The sequence below is a fragment of the Amblyomma americanum genome, chromosome 5, assembly GCF_052857255.1.
Source record: "Amblyomma americanum isolate KBUSLIRL-KWMA chromosome 5, ASM5285725v1, whole genome shotgun sequence".
Taxonomy (NCBI): Eukaryota; Metazoa; Arthropoda; class Arachnida; order Ixodida; family Ixodidae; genus Amblyomma; species Amblyomma americanum.
Window position 1 is genome coordinate 104,655,835 of NC_135501.1, and position 21,770 is coordinate 104,677,604.

Consider the following 21,770-nt stretch of genomic DNA (forward strand, 5'->3'; position numbering starts at 1 on the left):
GCAGCTGTGAAAGGTTCGTGCAAATCTCTCTTCAGTTTATGGCGACCAATGCCGTTCTCGTACTCTAAGAAGCAAAATAGGCTGTTAGAGATGGAGGGGCCCTTGAGTAAGCTGAGTCGTTTAGCACCGCACGTCCCAGCTCCGAAGGACGTTGTCGGTCTCCCGTTAAGAAGGAAACTGTAAAGTGGGTTTATTCATATTTTTACAAGCATCAGAATCAAAATGGGGATCTCTCCGAATGGAGGATGATCTTAAGGGAGGATCATCTAAAGGGCGGATGAATTTCACTGCACTCCCTGCAGAAGTTCGTTGTCCCTAGATTCCCTAGCTTGAGGACGCCCTAGCCGCGGTGGGAGTGGCCTGAAAGTTTCATTCACGCGCACAAACTCACACCACCGCACATAGGGACACGCCCCCGTCACGTGTCGAGCCTGGGACAGAGAAGGATGCAGTCGGGTTCACGTCTAGGTGGTATTGGTTCACGTCGACTGTGGAATGTGATGTTATCTGGCTAGCCGAAGGTTACTACGAGCTGCTGACACCTGTTCTTCTCTAGCTGTCAGCCGACGCGCCATGCTAGATCACAAGGTCGGGTCGAGAACCTGAAAGGGGTCGTTCGTCCTTTGAGATGCTTGCGAAGATTGCGGGCGATGATCGCCAGCCCTTTCGGAACTCGGCACGCCATCTTCCACCGGAAACGAGACCCCTTTTTTGTTCCCCCAACATAGCCACGACCAGGGGAAGATAACTGCCGCTCGTTCGCTGCGGCGGCGTCTTTCAGGCCTCTGCTCTCTCGGGTTCCAACCGGGCGACGCTTGCTAATTGAAAAGACACCTGTGTCCACTCCGCGAGGTTCTTGGCGGCAAGCGTGGGAGAGATCACTATCGCGTGGCTCGTAGCCACCCCCAAGCATAAGTGTTGGCTGCCGGCAGGCGAGACTTTCTGTCGCTGTTGCTAATCCAGGCGGGCTGTCGCCGTCTGTAACAAGCTGCAGAAACGACAAACAGAAGGAAACAGGAGCAGCGCGAGCTCTACATGCCACTGTTTGATGTTTGAGTGTATCTATGCCCACAACATGAGGCTGTAGGGGTGAAGTGCCAACCAGCGTGGATGTTTCAGCTGAAAATAACTTTACTGAGAGGGGTAGTACTGATCGTCAATGTAGGTTTTAATTTCGAACAACAACGAGAAATTTGTTCTCACGGTCCATGCATTTTTATGTATCGTTTCCAAAAGAGTCGATAACTGTTTTTTAAAGAGAAAGCTCTGCTACACTGGTCCAAACCAAAGTTTCGCTGCGTGTTGCCGCCGGCTAGCAATGGCTTCCCTAGAAAACTGATCTTAGTCAAGAAATAGGACGTCGCCGCCGCGTAGCTGCGCTGGAGCGCTAGATTGAAATAGCATATAGGCGTGTACCAGTCAGTGGGGTTAACCATGGTAACATCACAGTATAGTAATAAGCATAATTAGTAGTAAACCTAAGAATGTCCGCAAACATACATAATTGGAAAGAGCAAGTTTAACCTAATCAAATAACGCTAATTAGATATAATAAATACTTTAATTAATGAGTTTTTATGCAAGTTGCTATAGCAGCGGATAACTGCAAGTGCTAAACAAATGACGTAACGTTCATCTTGAACTTGAAGAAGAATTTACGAATATGTAAGAAAAACAATAGGTGACCCGATGACTTGATGTCGGTATAACGCAATGTAAGTCACGTGACTCAGCATGACGTCAATCGGCGCAATGAAAAGGCGTCTACCGAGGCTGTTCTTGCCACAGACGGCGGCGACATGGACGGGAATGAAGACGCAGTCACTTCAACGAGCTCAGGTGCTGGCAGGTGTGCAGAAGGCACTCAACCTTATAGACGACAAGCCGCGTCTAGTTGCTCGACACAACAGAGATTTCGCTCTCTAATCAGGTTCAAGAGTAGTTAAACCACAGCTATTCTTTTTTTTTTTTCAAAATACCATGGTGCTTGGTGCAGCCGGAAAGGCGAGAAAAAGACTAGCATCAGCAGGAGCTTTTGCGTTAGGAGAAGTGAGGTTTTTGTCCTACCGTTGTATCTTGTGATATTCAGTCAGGATAGTTGCAACAGATGATATCAATGACAGAGAAAAAGAGAATCGAGAAACGTGTGCCCCCTAGAAATTTCATATCGCGAATACAAAGGTGTGCCTTGCCCATTTCTATGGATGCCTCGAGAGGCCAAGCACTATACGATATGAATTATTTTAGCTTTTGAACCTTTTTTCTATTATGAGCTGCTCAAGAATGATTTCAAAAAACAATCAGCTTCTTTCTATACAAACTAGAGGTAAAAACTAGAGCGTGAACCGTCGCTCCTTAGTCAAGTATTTCCCTCTTTCATTTTATGAAGATAATAGGTTTCTGTAACCCAAGGGGTTATCCTGCCAAAGGTCGTCGAAATATTATCAGTGGTGAACTCAGGTGTTTGGCGTGCTTCGTCTCATTGTGATAGCTTGTTCAGGTGTCGAAATTGCAAAAATGGGCAGACAATTAACAAAAGTGATTGTCGAATGCTAGAAGGGGGCTGTGTCCTGATATTTGTGGTTCAGGGGTGCACTTGAAAGCACATCTCACCGATCCTACTCTGTTCACCGTATCGTGCTCATAATTACTGTTCCTCGGATGACGGAGAATCCTGAGGATGCCAGTTGAGCCCGAGCAAAGCTGTTTTCCCGCCAGCGTGGCTGCGCCAACCCTTCTGATGAAAACAAGAGGATAGAGGTGCGGTAGATAGAATCCGTAATTATTCGCACCTACTCAGAGGAATTTGTGCGATAATTCACGCGCATTTTGCCTCCTAATAATGCCGCATCCTTTTCCCAACACTAAACGCGACAGAAATCCACAGCGCCAGTTGTATCGCGCATGTACCTGCATTTCTCTCCACGAACACCTCTGCCAGTGCTCATTCCTGAGACGTTGCGCTGACCTCTCCGGGTTTCAAACAAAAACAGAGAAAAAACGCCGAAGCAAGTATCTCCAGTTGAGCCATGTCCTAGTTCGGTCCTTTATACAGTTCTGGGAAGTGTGCGAAGAGAATGCGATTTCCGAAAGGAATACGTACAGTCGCGAGTAAAAAAGATAGCACACGTGACGCAACACCGGAGCGCCGGAATGACAACGCGTGGCGCTGCTGGTGACGAAGAGGCTGATAATATAGAGTGCCGGGCCACTCCCATTCTACAGTATTTGGGGTGATCAGCTGACTGTCACGACCCTGCAAAATTTATTTTTTTTTATCTCGCCCTCTCTCGTTTTGTTTAGGGCAGCCTTGCTCCCGCAGGCAACTGATGAAGAATAGGATAGTTGGTTTTTTGCTTGTATGGCAGTTATTTCTGCGAGCAGCCTCAGCCACTCTACGGTTGGTAACTGCTTGAACAGCACTGCATCCAGGGGCTGCCATGGCCTCCCAAGAGAGCGGATTCGAATATAATTGGATATATATCGGGGTTAATGCAAAAGCGACTAGTTAAAAGGCAGCTGCACAAGTCATCACCAGATATCCTTTGGACGGAGGTTCAAGAGGAATGGAGCAGGCTCCAGGCTCTTCCTGACCTTGCAAGCAGCCCGTTTGACTCCTTCCCTGAGCGCCATCGAAGCTTTGTGAGGGTCGGTGTGGCCTATGCACGCCATTAGTGCAACGACGTGTTTGCTCTCGCATTACGACAGCGAGATGGCTACCCTCCTCACTTCTTTTCTTGAATTGATGGGATAGTGCTCCTGTTAATATTTCTACTACACTTTTCAAACAAAGTGACTTGTGCGATTTAGTTGCATCGGGAAAATCAACTCTATCTCTTTTTCGAGCTTGTGTTATGCTGGCTAAAAGCAGCCCTATCATCTATTGTTTCCGCGAGTTCCTTTTGACAAACCATCACGGACATAAAAAAAACAGTAATAGAAAAGAAGCCATCTTTTCTCATAAAATAACCGAGCCAAAATAAATGCCGCGTGCACATTCACGTAGGGTCGGCACTTCGACGCTCAGGCGATGGCACGCTATCAAGCTCAATTCCAACCGTCTCCCCTATGATGCAAATATGGGAACGGCTCGATAGGCAGGTCTGCAAACCGCAGCGCCGCGTGGTGAGATATACAAATTCTGATCGCCAGTGATTTGTGCTAATATATTTTTCTCGCGACTGTGCCTGCGGTCAAGATAGTTGCGCTCGAAGTATAGCAGTAACCAGTATTTTCACAGCGAGGTAAAAACACGTGAGCGTCGATGCGTCAGACGTGACAAGAACTCTTTGTAGCTTGCTTGCGACTTGTTTCTGCGGATATGCACAGTGATGAATGAATGTAAGAAAACAAGTCACACGCGGCGCCACAAACCATACGAAAACAGGGCAGCAAGTAATAATAAACGCATGTGGGGCGAAATTATTCTGACGTTATAAATAATTGCACAACCCGTATGCAGGTGTCGACCGGCTTAGTTATTGATTTAATAATATCTGCATTTCCGTCCAATTACTCCCGCACTTTACACCAAGTCGCGGTGTTGTCGCCTCAAGGGTACCTCAGCCAGCGATGATTGGCCTAGGCGCAAGTCAAAACGGAACCTATCCCAAACTCGAAAAATCAGCATGCGCTGTAATTTACCCCTACTTGAAACAGGGTACCGTTATATAATTCCTGTCTCGAGCAGAGCAGATGATTTTCAATGCGAAGTTCTGGTAAGGTGAAGGTGCAGCTGTTTCTTTTCTTTTCCCTTGATGACAAGCCCTCAGTAAGCCGTAATTTACATTTCTTGAAAATTTGCCCGTTTAGCACACTGTTACAGCAATATGAGGAGCGAGTCACTTCGGTAATGATGTTTTCAAGATTTATGGCGCAAATATTTATGAATTTGACAACAATCTTTATGTGCAGTATGCCAAATTACACAACTTGTAGAGAACAGCGCAATCTGCAGCGCGTCGAGTTCCACAAATAACGAGGCAAACGCGGCTATGGGTTCGCCTCTTTCGTCGTTCTGCTGTGTGTGGCTGAAATTGCGTTGTTAGCTTCAGGATGCTTTGTAACCAACTAGGCCGCCAGACGTCTTAAACCAAATCTATAGAGTGGAGCGCACCAAGCCTGAAAGATGTGATGTTGCCGGGACGGTGAAATGTAGCCATAACGTTTAAAAGCAGTCTGATAGCGACACTTCATCATCGAGCGAAGTATTCCGAACATTACTGCCTGTTGGTTTTTCTCCCAGCATACCGATCATCCTCATAATCTAATTGAATACAGTTGGTATACAAAAAAAAATTGGAGAAAACACTTAATCTCCGCCTTCAGGGTATGACGCGATATCGTGGTGGGTTAGGCCTTCCATTCTGAGCCTACAAGTTAGGCAAAAAAAGCAGTAAAAAAAAAGACAAGGGTCAACAGGAGGAATGCACACAACTTCTACCAGTCGTACTTTTGTGCTTGTTGTGTGCGTTCCTGTGTGCCCCTCGACTTTTTTTTTACTCCTTTTTTCGCCCATGTACTAACCAACTGGCCCAGATTTCAACTCTCGAGCCTCCAACGTTGCTAATGGCAACGCCCATGAGCCCAATGAAAGCCGGCGGCCTATTTTTCCAGTACGGTGTTTCTGCCACAACGTTGCCAACGCCAACGCATGCAGCGCACATCTCTCTCTCTCACACAATCCCACGTACTTAACAGCGCGATTGAGTTGCCTACTGACCGAAGGAGCCTGTTACGCACCTTTCTGTTCCTCAAACCACAAATTAGCATGATATGATATTTTTTGCGCAGCCCCCGATTACAGGTCGCCGGTTCCAATCCCTGCCGCGAGCTGGGCTCTAACTTAACTGTAAGTTTATACTGTATAAAATGCTAAATCGTTTGACGCTATCCGGAACATTCTGAGGCTAACGGCTAGCATGATACGATTTTTTTTACGCAGCCCCGATTATTTCCGACACGCGGTGCCCACTACGCCGACGGCTTTTCGACCGAATGAGCTGTACACGCTCTCGAGTAAAACCTCGAGCTTCAACCAAACGCACAAACTCAATAGCGAGGTTCTGTTCACTGGGCGATAAAAGACATGCACTTCGTCCGCTGCGCAGAAAAGCGCTCAAGTCACCAGCCCCAATAAACTCTTAATCCCATCTTTTCATGTACTTCTTAGGTTCTTCATTCAAACGAGCTCTTGGGCGAGTTGGTTACTTATCTTAAGCATAGTAGTAGAAATTTACAGAAAATTACAGAGCTGAAATTTACATAGTAGAAATTTACAGAACAGTGAGGACGTGCCCTTAGTAGAGAACTGCAGTTCTTGCTTGTGTTCGCCTCTTTTTGAAAGCACTATGGTCCTAGGCAAATGTAAAGCCCAGACCGCGCGTGAGCTTTTGGAAGCCTTCCATGTAAAGAAAAGGGACAGTGATTGTATTAGCGATACGTCAATTTTGTGATATAGTTCGGAACGTGCACTTTTTTCTGCTAGAAGATAAGATGTATGTTCAGGATGTTGCGATGGCACGCCCTCTTTCATTCTCTCTTAAAGCGCATGCGCGACGCAGCCTATATATTCTACTTGATGGCTTGGAATAAAATTAGTTGTGAGTGCAGCGTCTGTGCCTGTCTCTCGGTGTCTCTTTCTTCTTTTCGTGTGTGTGTGTGTGTGTGTGTGTGTGTGTGCGTGTGTGTGTGTGTGTGTGTGTGTGTGTGTGTGTGTGTGTGTGTGTGTGTGTGTGTGTTTGCGCTACTACTATGCCTAAGATGCTTAGCTTCTTGCAGACAAACCGAATAACCAGCGCTGGAATTCCCGTGCTGACTAGTACCAACACGGCCCGGTGGAGGCAGTATTAATGAACAGTACCTTGATGGTTGTCTTCTTATGTCTCATTACTTTCCAGCCTAGTTGTTGACTCAGATCTGTGACTTGAGACGCTATTCTCTGCTCTTTCTCAATTATTTCAGACAATGCGGCCCCTTGGTGCGAGCTGTAATTTTCCAGATAAGTCGATATCTCGATGTCAAGCCCCACACGACCGCTTACACCAGATGCCTAAGCCATGAATTCTTTCATGCTTGCTCAAAAATGTGGCTCCAATCTTACTTTTACAGAGCTTAATAGCTGGCGAATGGCTATTTCGATCCTAGTTACAAGGCGATTAGTTTGTATATAGTCTGAAGTATATGGCATTCTCTCAAGCGAATAAGGACGGCTGTTTCTTTCAGATTAAGATTTTGTCAGTTTCGAGCCTATAAAAACATTTTTTGTTAGTTTCGAGCTTTGTGAGGCCAACTAAATGATACGCGTTTGTTACCCATTTTTAAGTTTAATTTTTGTTTTATATTGCTGTGTGGCCTTCATACCAGTCACTACGTTTTTGCCGCTCTTAAACAGTAACGGTTAGTAGTTGCCACCAGGCACAACAGCCGCGCAAAGAGTAAAATAATATTATATTCAAGTTAAATTGTAACACACAGTTACAGGAAATCTTTGCAACAAGCAAAGTTTAAAAACGAATTAAAAAATTGTGGGGATGCTTAGGTCGGCTATCGCGTGGAATGCGATAGCATAAGCAACGCTGCTGGTACAAGTTTCTTCGCCTGTGTAAGTTGTTTCACCGCATGCACGATGTGTTCACTGGCACGGTATCTTTATTGGCGCACACGTAATCATGCGCTCAGTATATGTTCGTCCAGTTCGTCTCCGTTCATCTGTTCTGTGTATTCTTCCAAGTTGGTGGCTCAGATGCCACCAAATCGCTCCCAAGCTGCTGGTGTCGCCCTTTCCCGGTGACGCGGACGAGCGCCTTGGTGAGGTGTCGCGATCGTGACCATTCGTCGATATTTCTGACTAACGTAGGAGCCGAAATCGCATGATGTGAATAGTCGCAGTCGGCAGTTGGCAATTTAGTTTATGCACTTGAATTAGTTCACTTACCATCTCCCACGTTGGGCAGGTTGTGATTACGTCCCACGGTTGTGACATCATCGCCCTCTCGACCAGTCAGCCACTTTGGTTACTAACGGAGGCGAAATCGCATATTGTTAGTGTAATGCTATCGCAATAATGCCTGTAGATTCAATACGGTAATAGCTCTTCGCCTTGGGAACTCCCAAGAATACCTTATGCTTGATATCTAGTTTTCAGGAAATATAATCATCCGACGAAGAAATACAACGAACGACGGATTAACCAAGGTAGCATATGGCGCTGGGTATATCGATTTCTTACACTGCGCAAAAGTTCCGCGGTCATTCCACGCAGAAAACTGAAATTACCGTGCGTATGTCCAAAAATCTTGTACAAAGCCATTTTTAAGGAGACAAAGTTTATGGCCGCCAGTTTGTCCTACATTGTAAGCTTTCATATAACAATAAATATATCCGCAGATCTCCCGACGGAAAGTTCCTTTTTTTTGCTATTAAACTTTTTTCCACAGCCAATACATTTTCCCACTGGTTTCTATGCAGTCTTAACTATTCGATTCGAGCGATGGAAACAATATAAGGAAAATATTTTGCTACATACCGAAACAAATGACCATTAGCTTCAATATTCCTTTGCCAGTATCTTACAGTTTTTGAATTTTCATAATTTTTATCCACGAATGTAGGACATCACAGACCACGTCGCGAATCTATTTTCCCGTGTGTCTAGTGTGTTTGACTTCCTGGTTTCTAAGCCCACGACAAGAGACAGAGGAGGACACCGAAAGCGCAAGGCGATTCCTGTTGACCAAAAGGCGGTAATGATGAATGCACTGATAACTTTCGGTCTCCATCTCCGCCGTAGGACACTGCAGTGCTGTGGTGAAGTCGTCTAGGTGATGTTGCAACAAAGGGGTTTTGTGGGTCATGCGGCAAAGCCAACCAAAAGAAAAGAGGTTGGGGATGTTAGGGACGGATTTATCGCTGTGCCCCCTTTTCATGCTTAGCCGCCGCGGTGGCTCAGTGGCTATGGCGCTCGGCTGCTGGCCCGAAAAACGCGGCTTCGATCCCGGCCGCGGCGGTTGAATTTCGATAGAGCCGAAATTCTAGAGGCCCGTGTGCTGTGCGATGTCAGTGCACGTTAAAGAACCGCATGTGGTGGAAATTTCCCGAGCCCTCCACTACGGCGTCCCTCATAGCCTGAGCCGCTTTTGGACGTTAAACCATCATAAACCAAAGCAAACCAAAGCAAACCTTTTCATGCTGGTCTTATGAACTTCAGCGTCAAGAAGGCGGAGTAAACATTCGGAATACTTTCTCGATCTCCTTAGCGTTTTTCCTTGAAGACCCGTTTTTTGGGCGCCAATGCTTATGAAGGCTGTAGGGCAATCCAGGTAAGCGTTGACGAGGTTCGTACATTAGGCTGTTCTTCTCATATTCGCTGGCATGTAAAATTGTAGTGCGCTTCTCCAAATCTCCCGTGGATTAAAATATGCGCAAGAAAAAACGGCGCTGAAGCTAATGCGGGCCGCTGTAAATGCGGGCGCGCGGCAGAGATTCCTTCCTCAGCGCGCATTTTGGATGGATTCGTATGGGGCACTGACTAGAAGCAGGCTAAAAGCCAGCGATAGGTAAGCCGGTTGGCATGCGACAGCTGCGGCTAAGGTCACTGCCAAGGGCATTGCCATACCCAATCAATGTCTATAACTAAGTAATGGCGGGCGTCCTTTAACTTTAGTATAACAAGTTCTACTGCATTTTTTTTTTCAGACTTGTTATTTGCTGCCACAAAACGGGCATTATAAACACTGAAAACTTTTCATTTCATTTCGATCACAAGAACTTTTGCAAAACCTGCTGAATACAAAAACGTTTGCAAGTAGAGATGCTCTGCTTTTTTTCTGTCTCCCGTGCTGACAGCAGGAAAGTAGTCATCTATCAAATATTTTTGCTGACCTCCACATGGATGGAGCATGGCACGCAAGAAATATCATTAATAGACCCGAATGCCCCTGACGAAGAGCGCCTCATCTTAAAAAAAAAAAACGACAAAAAGCATGTCAGGAACGGAATTTCTTCATATTGTTTTATGTTTTCGCCTCCGAGTTCCAGATACTTCGACCTCGGGGTACAAAGGCGAACAAAAGGAAGCGGACAGCACCTCAACATTTCAGGCACTTGTGTGCAAATGAGGCCTATCGATCTGCCCTTTGGTGCGGTCGGGGAGGAACTGCGATCAATACATATCCCTTGATTCCTTTGTTTTTTTTTTAAATGTCGGAAGCAGTGTTTATGTGTGAGTACACTGGCACAGCACACATTGCTCCAGTCTGCGATTGGCTATTTGTATAACGACACTAATTTGCAAGTACGATTAAGCGAGAGTGGAATACAGCGCCGCGCTTCAAGATTTATATGCCACTTTTGGCAATAAGCGAAATAAGCATGGCAAACATTCACGAAATGCTAGCGGACAGCTTTGTACGCTAGCTAGGTCTGAGACTGAATAAAGACTGAATGAATCTTTTTTTAATCTTATCATTACGCTACTGGAACCTGTACACGTTGGTGCGAGCACTTTCACATACGGCAACTGGTGTTCAAGCCATAATCCCCTCAAACAATAGTGAAAATTAGAGCCCACATGAGCGAACCACGTTCTTTGTTACAGTGTAAGTAAAAACAGCTATTAGAGAACAATTCAGTACTGAAATGATAGCGTATATACAAACGACATCCAGCTCCTTAAATAACTAGGCCGTCACCATTCTGAGAGGCATGAACAGAGAACAGTCGTTGACTATCATATCAAACGTATTGCAATACGGAGGAAGGATTAGTTAATGTCAACACTTGAACGTTTAGATTACGCCTGAACGATGCTGCACATCTAACCCGGAAATGCGCTTTTTGCACAGTAATGGTCTCTGCGCATTCGCCAAATCTTCTCTGGGTCTACTCTATAGACACTAATTCTTTAAGGCGAATTCAGGATCTTTCTCTACTGAAAAATGTATATAGGTTTTAACGGGTCAGCAAATAGGATTATTGCACATTTGGTTTGGCTTTATAGGATGGACGTCCCAAAGCGGCTCAGTCTATGTGGGACGCCGTAGAGCAGGGCTCCGGATAATTTCGACCACTTGGGGTTCTTAACAGGCACTAACAATGCATAGTACACGGAATTTTCACATTTTTCCTCCATCGAAGTGCTACCGTAGTGGGCGGGTTCGAACCCACGACTTTCATGCACTGTGTGATGTAAGTGCACGGCAATTAACCACGGGTAATGGTAGATATACGGAGCCCTCCACTAAGGAGTCACTCATAGGCTGAATCGCTTTGGAAGCTGCATCTTATTATGTTAAACGAAATGTGCCATAATCCTATTTGTCTCCTATTCAAGCCTGTGCACATTTTTATATAGGGTTCGACTTGCAAACAGAGCGCTTATTTCTGCCAACGGAAATAAGTAAGAGATATTTCAGCAAACAGAGGGCTCAGAAGCAGCTCTTGCTCAATTTCACTGCCGACAGATTTTTCCGCCAGTAACACTGTATTTTTAATCTGTATTTCTTGCATCATGTGTACCTTGTAAACAGGCAACAATTCCAAGCCCGTAGAGTGTTGATTTCGTAAATGTATACTTTCATAATATAGTTTCTTGCTTTTTTCAGTTTTGTCAGAAATTTGGTTTGTGCGTGTAAAACTAACTATTCCTGCTTTCCGTTCGAAAACTAATGAACTGGACTGCTTGAGGCCTACATAGGCTTCTTAGGATGAAATATGATTTTGATCAAAACGATAAAGGGCACCTGAAAGACTTAGTGCTGCATCTACTGTGGCCAAAACTAAACTTCGTTGTTACACTCCCTGCATGTTTGTTTCTCCCGAGCACCGAAATACAAAGTGTCTTCTTTGTGATGGAATATCACTAATTGGCAGAAATACTTTCTGTATGTAATTCATCCTCATCTGCAATGCTCATGTTATCGCAGTGCCTCCCTCCGTCTCAATTTGCTACCCGATTCGCTCTCATTAAAATAATGTACTCTTCAAGAAACTAGACCCGCCTCCAAGAAACCTGCAGTTGACTTTCCTGGGCTTTTTGCCTTTTGTAGCACTGTTTGATGGGCCGGCATTTTGAATTCATCGGCTAGATTACTGGTCCTACTAAGGCACACAGTTTTTTTTGAAATAGGTTGCCAGCGCATCAAATCGTGGCAAAATCCACTGTCCGCCTGTGACTGTAAAGCACAATAGCTTGTTACTGATTCATCGATCATTCATAAGCTACTTTGCTGGCACGCCGGTGCGCTGGCAAGAGCTCATCAGCAGAAATTAGGGAAACAGAAAACGATAAAAGACGAATGGCCAATTTCACTCTCGTTGTTCTGTCCTAGGAATCTGTTTAAATCACCCGTCTGACGCGTGGCTCGCTTTATAGGCGCGGCTAACCTTCGTATGTTCAAATCTGTGATGCCACAAGGCACCAAGCCGCTACGTGCTTTTTATATTAATACAAAAACTAAGGTATTTGGGTGCACGCCTCTTGAACTTCTGCTGGCAGCTTAACCGTGCAAGCGGGATCGACCTGTCATATTTATACAAGTGGTTTAGCCGACGCCAAACCAGTTTGACAGCCCATATATATATATATATATATATATATATATATATATATATATATATATATATATATATATATATATATATATATATATATATATATATATATATATATAGTTGCGAGGACATCAGGTACTTCAATGCTTCAAAAATAATATACATCGAAGTATACGCTTCGTTTAAGGAAACATTTTTATTTTACTCGACGTTTTGATCGGAGGACCGATCTTTTTCAAGAGCGACCATACAGTGCATGGGCGCGTGTTCTTATAGCATGGGACTTGACACACAGAAGGCTTAAAACAAAAGAAATAAAGGAAAGTAAAGAAAAGAAAAAAGGGGGCCGGGAGAACGGAACACAACAGACACCTATGGCATATTAGGGAAGCAAAGGCAGCGCGTCGCGTACCTGGGAATTCACTGCACACACACACGAGGTGAAAGAGGGAGGCGGGGCTGGGTGCGCACGCGGCTACTGCGAGAAGAAAAACGAAAAAAGAGAGCGAAAGAAACAAAAGCAAAGAAAAAAGGAAAGCAAACAAAAAAAAGTGGTGGGGGCTTAACAAATGCAAGGAAGAGTGTGTGTGTGTGTGTGTGTGTGTGTGTGTGTGTGTGTGTGTGTGTGTGTGTGTGTGTGTGTGTGTGTGTGTGTGTGTGTGTGTGTGTGTGTGTGTGTGTGTGTGTGTGTGTGTGTGTGTGTGTGTGTGTGTGTGTGTGTGTGTGTGTGTGTGTGTGTGTGTGTGTGTGTGTGTGTGTGTGTGTGTGTGTGTGTGTGTGTGTGTGTGTGTGTGTGTGTGTGTGTGTGTGTGTGTGTGTGTGTGTGTGTGTGTGTGTGTGTGTGTGTGTGTGTGAGAGAGAGAGAGAGAGATGGAATGAAGGAAGCCAACTGTCACAGACACCAAGGTGCACAGGGGAGTGTTTCTATTTCTTTTTTTAATTTGTAGCGCCATTCCAATCGGAGAGTAATACTTCGATTAATCTTGTCCGATGGACCATACGGCATACATTAACTTATTTCCAGATGAAGCTTCCAATACTGATGCGGTGTGCCAATCGGGCAAGATGTATAATGCTTTGTAGAGTTATTAGTTTCTTCTTTAGAGCTTCTTACGTATATATACCGAGCATCCCCCTATGCTCAAATGAGCGCCCCCCCCCCCCCCCCACTTTTCTTCACAATGTAAATTCTCTTAAAAAACCGAACAAGCACCCATGCGGTTATGTCCGTATCCGAGAGGCGAAAGACACAGCAATGACACATGAAGCGTCCGTTGTTCGGTATCTTTTCGGCGCGTATCGTGGAGGGGCTGAGGAGGGGTGTGAACGCGGAAATAAGTTCATTCAGACGAGGCACCTAACCTCAACGTAAAGCAGTTTTCTAACGATACAAACAAAGGGATATCCAAAGGGAGCAGTCGCGGCAAGATTATCTTGGACTTTGTGTTCCGAGCGTGGGCAGCAGTATCGATAGGTGTGATACGGGAATTCTTCAAGGGCTACTGTGTAACACTTGCCGGGACGGCAGCGAGGACGGAGCGATCCATTAGCACCTAGCGGGAATGGGATCGCAATCCGTGCTCGAGGATCGCGGCGTCCTAACCGGCGAATGCTTGGAACTGATGTTTTGTTCGGAGTCGGAAGAGTCGTTCGACGGGTTCAGTGACGAAGATTAGCCGTGTTTTAGTCAGCCCGTTTTTCATATCTTCTAATAAGCTATTCAAATTTGTCCTCTCAAATTTGCTGTGTTCACGCAATACCAAGCCCCCCTCACCCTCCCCGGTGCGCACCGTCTTGAATTTAATGATCAGTTGTCGGACCAAGTAAGGGCCCATTCCACCAAGTCCGGTTCTGGATTTTCACCCCTGGACCAAACAGACGCCTATTCCCAAACATTTTACAATTATCTTCAAATTTGAAGTCAGCGCTTGCTTGTTATTTTGAAGTAGTTGCCGTGAAATTTACAGCAGCAATGAAATTATTATTTAACACTTTCAGTGCTGCGGCTAATTCTTAAGTAAGTCCGTTTAAACTAAATTTTTGTGCGGTAGAAAAAAGTGCGTGTACGTCTTACTAGTTGAAACGTTTGCTCTTATAGTCTAACATACTGCGATTGTGAATACTACTACAGTGACGCTGAAGACTTGTTTTATTTGTGTGCTATGGCTCGTACCCAATAATATACGTAAATGTTTCAGGCACGCGTTCTAAATAAACTAGATGGGATTATTTCCGAGGAGCGCTAAGGGTAAAATGTGACGTCGAAGACTGGACGGGCAATTAGGCGAGACCTAGAGGTGAACAGCAAGCTTAAACACGAAATTATTTTTATCATTTATGGAGGTACGCATGAAGCGGCGATGATCAATCGGCGAGTATTGGAAAGCGAAAAACGGATTAAAAGAATAAAGCGATGAATTTAATGTTCTACAGCGTTCCTGTTCCCTTGGCTAACATTAACATACAGGAAGCAATGTGTCTGAAAGTCCTTTCCAGCTACAGCCACTTCACTGGCTTCTGCCTATACACGCTCCCAAGAAGGCTATGTTTCGCATAATTGTGTTCACAGAACGCTTTGTAACCGCACGGGCGCAGACACAAGTGGAAGTTTTAACAAGAAGGTTTGGTTACTGCTGTCACTTTATAACGCCAAACGTGTCTAAATATTTCATCAAATATGTGCTTCTTGGTTTTATATCAACACCAACAGACGCATTGTAAAAAGTGCGGAGCCCGTAGTGATGGCCATTTTTTTCCAAAAACGTTTCACATAAAAAGAAATGCGTTTATAAAATAAGAGCACCATTCTCCTTGTACAGAACAGTCACCCTAAAATTTCCTCAAGATATACAGAGAAACAAAACTTTTCAATTTCTACGAGTAACTTTCGTAGATACAGATATGCCGCATGTGGCAAGTCTGATGGGTGTCGTTAGCAGATTTCAGAGCCCCAAAGATATTTGTACGGTTCCTTACGGACATTTGGAACATCGGTGAGCCTTCGATAAAAATTTGATACATGGAAGCACGTCGTCGATAAGCGCCATGTAAAAGTGCTATGGAACGCAGTAAAATCCCTGTCAGTTTCTGTACGAGGCTTGCCCTCTTCTTCCTAAAAAAAAAAAAGATCTGAATGCACGTTTATAACCTTTGAATAGTAAAAAAAAAAGAATAATCTTTGAACATTTTGGTCGCTTTTGGAAATTTTTTGATGCGCACAGAAATAATTGATCGGAAAGATCGAGCTACTATTTCAAATCTTTTTACCTGCCCTTTTAAACCACTGGTGTCTAGAAATATCGCTTCGAATTTTCTAACAGCTGAATAATTGAATTGCTGCACCTATTTATGTCCGCAATGTGTTTCAATATGGTTAGCATTGCCGTTCTTTCGGGCTGGTCTACATTCCCTGCAGAGCGTGTATACGAATGCGAATAATGTAAAAAAGTAAGGCATGGCGGCGGGAAACAGCACGGGTTGGTAATCACTTGAAAGAAGTTTAGTATACGGAAGACTCCCGACATATTAGAAATACACGCACCTAATAAACAACTATAAAAATGGTAAATGATAATATAGGGGTACAAAGGGACCCAGGAGGCGGCTGTTCTGATATTTTACGAGATCGGTGTGCGATAAAGAGGCTCATAAAAGGTAAATATATTTGGGAGAGTTCTAGGTGAATATTTTACGGCATTTTTATCAGTCACCGAACACGTTACGTCCAGGAGGCGACCATTAATTACAAGCAAGGCAAAGAAAAAACTTAACTTGAGTCTTCGCGGCGTTAAACGCTTCGCTCCACGTACATCTTTGTCTCTGGCGCTGAGCTAGCCTACTTAAGGAAATGGCGAGAAACCGCATTGCTTACTTCATTCTGTTTTTTGCTTTATACGCAGGATGCACGGGTCCCGGTGGAACATGACCACGAGCAGCATCAGCAGCAGTCGTGGCGGCGGTGTGCCGCGTCCTTTTTCACGCTGACTGCGCTGGCGCTGGCCCTTTGCCTCGGAGCGCTGATCGGCGCCACGGCAGTGGGCAACGCACTTGTCTGCCTCTCTGTATGCCTCGTTCGCCGCCTACGGCACCCCTCCAACCATCTCCTGGTCTCACTGGCTGTCTCAGACCTATGCGTGGCTATGCTGGTCATGCCGCCCGCAATGCACCTCGAACTGACCGGTCACCGCTGGTACCTGGGCCGAGCAGCCTGCGACGCTTGGGTGTCTGTGGACGTGGCTTCCTGCACTGCCTCCATCCTCAATCTCTGCATGATCTCCGTGGACCGGTACCTCGCCATCACTCGTCCACTGACCTACGGTGTTCGACGCACGGCGCGAAGAGCTTGGGCCTGCATAGGAGCAGTCTGGATATTGGCAGCGTTGATCAGCGTTCCGCCCTTGCTGGTCCTGGGAAACGAGCACGGGACTCCAGAGATGCCCACGTGCCTCGTCAGTCAGCACTTGGCGTACCAGTTGTATGCAACGCTCGGAGCGTTCTACATACCTCTATTGGTGATGCTCGCCATGTATTGGAGGATTCACAAGGCTGCCAAGAAGGTCGTCGAGGCCGAGCATAGGGCACGGCCGGGGCCTCGCACAAGAAGCCTCAGAGCTGCTGTTAGGGAGCGGAAGGCTTCTATAACACTTGGGATCATCCTCACAGCATTCACAGTGTGCTGGCTCCCCTTTTTTGCAATCGCGTTAGTTAGGCCGCTGGGTGGCAAGCCCCTTCCACAGTGGGCTCACAGCTTTGCGTTGTGGCTTGGATATGCCAACTCGGCTCTAAACCCAGTAATATACGTAACTTTCCATCACGACTTCCGGAGAGCATTTCGAGACCTGCTCTGTTTGCGATGCGGTGTGCGTGAAACCGGAAGCAGTGCCATCGAATGTGGAAGTGGCACTGGCGAAGGCGGTAAGCTCTTGGGGCGCAAGAACAAGAAGGATATCGCCTGGACTTGATCTCCATGAACACCAGCTGTAAAGATTATCATTGTATACAAAGAGGAGCGGCGAGATGAATTCTTGCCACTTCCATAATTGAAGACCTCAAATTCATACTGTTCATTAATCGACTGTAAGCACGTGTTCGCACTTTCCTTTACACCATTTCCAGCCATGTGTATAGTTGGAAACGATTCCTCACAAAGCGTGCATGGTGGCAGAACCCTGACTTGAGGTCTCGCTTCTCTGGAATTTTAACTCGGTCAAATGCACAAGTTAATTACTGAACCTTGCGATCGCCCATGACTTCACAACATTCAACTGCTTTCCTATCATGGTTTTCATCCCATGATGAATGAAGCCAGTTTGCAGTCAGTCAGCACTCATTAAACCTGTGTCTCTCTTGTGCATTTTCATAACGCGTTGACCGTTAGACGTGCGAGTCTTGTGAACCAACTGTATCTCTTTCACAGAGTATGGTCAATCCAGGGATCTGCGAATGAAGGAGAAGGAAATAAAAAAAAGAAAAGGCACGGTGACTCCATTTCTCAGGGCAGGCACCTGTAGACGACCGTGAGGGAATGAATAAATGACTGGAGAGGAATAAATGAGAGGAGGGTTGAAAGAACTAACTGTCACTATATACCCCACATAATTTAGAGCGTCCGCAACCAAGTCAAGCACAATCAGGCAAGCAGAAAATCTGCCAACTGAATATTCCACAAAACGTTTTCCCTGTAAGAAGAAGTTCGAACAACTTGTCGTGTCGCTTCGGCAAGCTTTGTCAAATTAACTGGGAAAAATGTTTGGGAGTGTACACTGAACTGTTCATAAAGCATTGTAAGGAAGCTCCCTGGGAACTGCAGCCATCGTTATATTTGCTGCTCTTATTTAAAGCAAATAACTTAGCAGCTACAGTGGGCATGAACGGATTGAAATTTCTGGCATTATTACAACGTCCCAGAAACTTTCTTCTCAAAGCCATACAAAATACTGAGAACTGTGTTGCGCGTTGTTCCAAGCTGAAAGCATCTGAATGCCCTAAATTTTTCTTTAAATTCACACGCTAGCAGATACATGCAATAAACATGCGCCAATGTAGCACAACGTGGGAATGCCCTAATAGCCATCTCAATATATAAGTGACCGAATTCGCTCGTTCGTGTATTCAGCTATCGTAAATTGTTTCGATATTCCTCTTTTCCATCGCAACCGACTTGTGGCAGAGTTGGATGGATCTGTGCAGATAACCCCAACTAGTCAATATGTTGATCAATTGCATAATTTTGTGACAAGTTAAATTCTCACTTCTTCCTTTCTATGTTAGCGTTGTCGTGTATATATTACTATGTGTGTTCTTATAATTCCGTTTTTCATCGCGGTGCCCACCCCGCAATACCTGTAAGTTGAGACGGCACGGTTTGTAAAGAAATAAAATAAATATTCCGTGCTTGTTCAAATGAAAATGCGTACTTCAGTTACATTCTCGTGTGCAAGCGCTTGCACATCCAGAACAAAGTGAACTGATATAATACTCAGGACGTCTTCATTTCCAGGCACATTTATTTTTCACCTTTGTCTGTTTAAGTACTAAATATAGATGTGCGCTTCATTCTAGCCAAACTTGTGAGCCCTTCGCTCTCTGATTTTACGTGCGCTGTTTTCTTTGGCGGAAAGTGGAATTAGATTTCACAGGAAGAACTTTCCTGCCGATAGAACTTTTATCCCGGAAAAGCCAGTTTCGGTACTTTGTGTTCCAAAAGTCGAGTTTTATTACGTGCTTATAAAGTGGCACTCACTCAATCCTCTTTTTTAATTTCAAGAAGTGGTGAAATGTTCACCCTAAAAAGACCTCTGAAGGACGAGGTTTCGGTTTGGGCGGAGGTGACGCTCAATTGGCAAACGACGGGATTGTATGGCCACGTCACATTCATGATTCTAGCTCCAAGCCTCTCGCGCAAAATGTGAATGGTCTATCCTCAGGCTCTAGCGATACTGTATACAAATTGTGAAAAACATTCGCCGCGACATGAGTGTTGAACCGGTCCCTTCATTCGGTCGCCGCTCGTTCAAATTGTCCCTTTTCATTTTTCACGTACGCCGGGTGAAGTTCATTCGACAACCGTTTTGTGACATGAATAAACTTACAAGAATGGACTCAGAATCGTGGCAACGCTCGTCTTCACTGTGTGCTTGCAATATTATTAGCCCGACACTGTTGAAGAACCTGCTCCTAAATATTTTCCGAGTTATCTTAAGTCCTGGCACTTACACGTGCATTAAAGGAGAACATGTTTAACACTGAGCGACTGCTTTCGCACAACAAACTCCCAAGGAGCTCGAGAGGGCAAGAGAAATTCCTGGGAAGAGTTCCACCGCATAAAAACGTTGAATGCATACAAGTGTCGAACGAGGATAAGCAAAGCTTCTTTGCCGATTTTTCTTTTATTGCGAAAGCACTACTTCGCTAAGTGTCCTGAAAAAGCCGATAAATTTCTAAATCCTCTCAGATGTATCCAGTAATAGAATAAATATTGCCGCTACTGGATTTTGAACCCGCGGCGGTGTGAACAGATCAGCTTTGCAGGCCACTGCACTAGAGCACCATGCTATCGCTGCACCCGATCAGGCCTGCTGTTTTACTGCCACACTCTCGCGCTCTGCATTGGACATCGTCGCCTTCATCATCTTCCATCCGTGCGCAGAAGTCACGGAAGGAGAGCATATAACTTGCTGCCTGGGTCAGTGGACTTAAAATTGAAAATTGGTTTTGTGAAAAGGAAAACGCGCATTAACTGTCTCACATATCTTGGCGGGCACCCGACCTGTCCCGTAAAGCAAGGAATAAAGGAGAGAGCGAAAGAAGAAAGTTAGAGAGGTGCCGTAGCGGAGGGCTCCGGAATAATTTTGACCACCTGGGGATCCTTAACGTGCACTGACATCGCACAGCATACGAGCGCTTTTTGCGCTTTGCCTCCATCGAAACGCTCCTTAAAGGGACACAGGAGAAATTGAAGTTGGCTTGTATCGATAGAATACCAGCTCCTGATCACAAAAATGCCGCTCTTTCTGAAAACAAAGCTTTTGTAAGGTAGAAAATAGTAAGAACCGAAAAACAGGTATCGCCGCCACAGGCCAAACTCGCAAGTGCAAGCGTGGTGACGTCGTAGGACAAGAGACGCCACCTTGGAGGAATTTTCTTTCCTACATTGTGCTCGAATCTCTGAGGCTGACAAATGAAGATTGCGTGGTTCAATATTGAAGTAAATTTTGTTTTCAAAACAGGTAGTGCAATTTTTTCACACAAAGGAGGCAGAAAAAAGGCAACCTGAATGTTGGAAGCAAAAAAAAAACCGACGCTTGGTGGCGCCACAGGCGGCCAGGAGAGAGTCGATTTTTTAAGGCGCTTAGCGTCTATAAGCTTTGCGTGCACCGTGTTTTTTTTTTTTTTTTGACGCGCCTCGATTTACAAGCGCCGAACAGCAGATGAACTCCAAGTGCCGCTTCAAGTGCTAGTTAACCTTTGAAGGAGCCTGTTAAGGCTTCTCAGATTATCGGCACGGTCGATGAAAATTTATGATGGCACGATGGTCGGTAATCGTGCACGGCAGCACTTGTGTCTTCGCACGCACGCCCGGCGAAACATTCCCGGCTGTTTGCGAGAACTACGTCGTCGGGTTCGGGAACGGGATCCATCGCAACGCTGGCAAGACGCCGGTGCAAACGTAAACACAGCGACGGTAGCAATCCCCGACAGATGCCTACAACATGCGGCGGCGGTAGCTTTCATTTCGGCAGCTGCTAGACCGCACCGCTAGCTCCCAGAAATCACGGAGTCTCCGTTTACGTTACGTTTCGCGGCACTCAGTACTGTGACCTCATAAGAGTTCTCCGCGTCGTCATAAGAGTTCTCGAGTTTGAATCGGAGCGGCGGGAAACACCTTTTCAACTTCGAATCGAAGTTTCTTTGAAATAAATGCATCTACCGCTCCCGGACAAGCGGCAATAAAGGCATGAAACGGCGAACTACCAGATTTTGCTAAAAAAAAAACTTGATAGGGTTCTCCTCAGCGTCCCTTTAATCGAGCTTTGAGCTACATGGGGTTAGTGACACAGAGATGTGCTCTGCTTCCGTTTGCGTTGGCGCTTTGGCAGAAACGCGGCATTGGAGCAATAAGCCGCCGGCGTTCTATGGGTTCATTGGTGTTGACGTTGAGAAAGTTGTAGACTCTGTTGATTCTGAAGGAAGGGCGAATAACTTGCCCTCTGGGTCAA

The 21,770-nt window shown here is 45.4% G+C and overlaps 1 pseudogene across 1 annotated transcript in view; it reads left to right on the forward strand.

Moving 5' to 3' along the window:
• The window catches only part of LOC144132585 (5-hydroxytryptamine receptor 1 pseudogene), a 59,474-nt pseudogene extending 39,823 nt beyond the window's left edge, over window positions 1-19,651 (forward strand). The window contains exon 2 of the transcript XR_013314866.1: window positions 16,452-19,651. The product of XR_013314866.1 is annotated as a 5-hydroxytryptamine receptor 1 pseudogene (transcript). The remainder of the gene's footprint in view (window positions 1-16,451) is intronic.
• The last annotated feature ends 2,119 nt before the right edge of the window (window positions 19,652-21,770 follow it).